Raw genomic sequence first — 2,066 nt, forward strand, 5'->3', positions numbered from 1 at the left:
ATATAAATAAAAATATTATATAATATATGTAAAGTATATAAAGATTATATATATAATTATATAATATAACTTAATTAATTGATATATATATATATATATATTAAATACTAATAATAATTAAATATAATATATTTTTAAAATTGATTTGATGTTTTCTGAATTTTAAACTCATTTCAATTTCCAACACAATCAACACCCCCCTATAAGGGGTGCCATTAGCACCACCCATTAAATTATTTTGATAGAATTCGTAAATATCTGATTTCACGGGTTATAAATAAAAAAATGAAATAAAACCAACAAAACTACAAATATTGGCAAAAGCTCAATTGAAACCCTAAGGGGGTGTTTGGTTCATAGAATTTGGTGGAATTGGAAGGAATTGTAATGTCCAAATCTTTGACCAAATTCCAAATGCCATATTTGGTTCACATAATAGATGTGAATGAATCCTTCAAATTCCAACAAATTCCTTAATTCATTGATTTCACAATTCCACCGCATATACCACGGATTTCAAATTCCAATCCGACAAATTTCTTAGCCCTCATACATTCATCGACGATGTATCTCGATTTGCTCTGTTCTGCTATGCTCGATCTCCTTTGCTCGATCTCGTTTAAAACTAAGAATGGCAACGGGCCAGGTTCGGCCCGGTTATTGGTATCCCCGTCCCAGAAACCGATAACTAAAACCGTCCCCGTGACTGCGCCGATCCCCGTCGGGGATCTTATCGGKGATGCCCATCGGGTCCCCGSGKTTYCCSRWYCCCSKTKGGGRAMCCSKTWARGKAAAAAWYCYYYTTTTTCCCGTTCACCGTTGGTTGTAACCGAACCCGAAACCCAAAACAAATCTAAAAAAATTACAATATGTTAATTTTCACAACTAAAAGTAAATTACAATTTTTTTTTTAAAGATACAAGTTTAAATGTCTCAAACATAATCGAACCAATTACAAACAATGTATTAGATTACAATATAAAACTAAACAGAACTTCAAACATCATACAACTAAAATCACGATTTCATAATTAGACAAATAAACTAAACTTTTCGTGAGTCTTATTTGGGTTGTTGAAGTAAGTGATAAAAGTTTTTAAAATTTTAATGTTACTATTTTCTTTTAATGATATTATATATATATGTATATAAATTAAAACTAATATATATACACATATCAGGCCGGGCCGGGCCGATGATCACCATCCCCAACCCCGTCCCCGTTAAAATCCCCCAATTTGTCCCTGATCCCCGCCCCGTCCCCGATAAGATGTCTCCGAACCCAGCCCGAAAGTTTTGGTTTTCACCATCGGTTTTGGTTTTTTTTGCCTGTAATTTTCTCGCTGAATTCCGTGAAAGAAACAAAAAAATTCCAATTCCATTAAGAATTCCATTCCAATTCCATCCAACCAAACGCAATCAAAAGACATGGTCAAATTTCTTCAAATTACATTTCATTCCCTCAAAGTCAAATTCATTTGATAAATTCCAATTCCATCGAATTCTATTCTACGAACCAAACGCCCCCTAAATGTAGGAGTTATAGAATCTTCAATGAATTTTTCAAAATAAGAAAATGAATATTTTAAGAATTCTGAATTCAAAACCTTAAGAAGATACGAGAAAGTATGAAATTCTTCAAATTTATAAGAAAAAAAGTAATATTTTATTAAATTTGTAAAATATTTTACTAATATAATCAATGTTATAATCTGTAAATATAAAGAAATGTCGAAGTAGAACTCAATTGATTTTATAAATTTTAAACTTTCATTTTATATTTTAGTAATCTACTGAGGATACTTTTTTGGATCCAACGATCAGGTCAAACCATCATTACTCATTTAAAATAAATGTTTTAGTTTGCTATTGGATCTAGTTTGTCGAGGTATTTTCATGACTTGATTGTACATCTAGAATTTCATCCGAGTTAAAAAGCAAAAAGGAACCTTTGCTCTCCCCAGCCATTTCGGGTTAAGAAGATGCCAAAGCGTCTTTATCTCTATAAAAACGGGGCGTTCCAAGGTGTGAAGTGGGAGAAAAGGGATGTCATAATTGAGGTTTTG

This window comes from Cynara cardunculus (assembly GCF_001531365.2).
Source record: "Cynara cardunculus var. scolymus isolate 2C chromosome LG 6, CcrdV1, whole genome shotgun sequence".
In the NCBI taxonomy this organism is placed as follows: domain Eukaryota; kingdom Viridiplantae; phylum Streptophyta; class Magnoliopsida; order Asterales; family Asteraceae; genus Cynara; species Cynara cardunculus.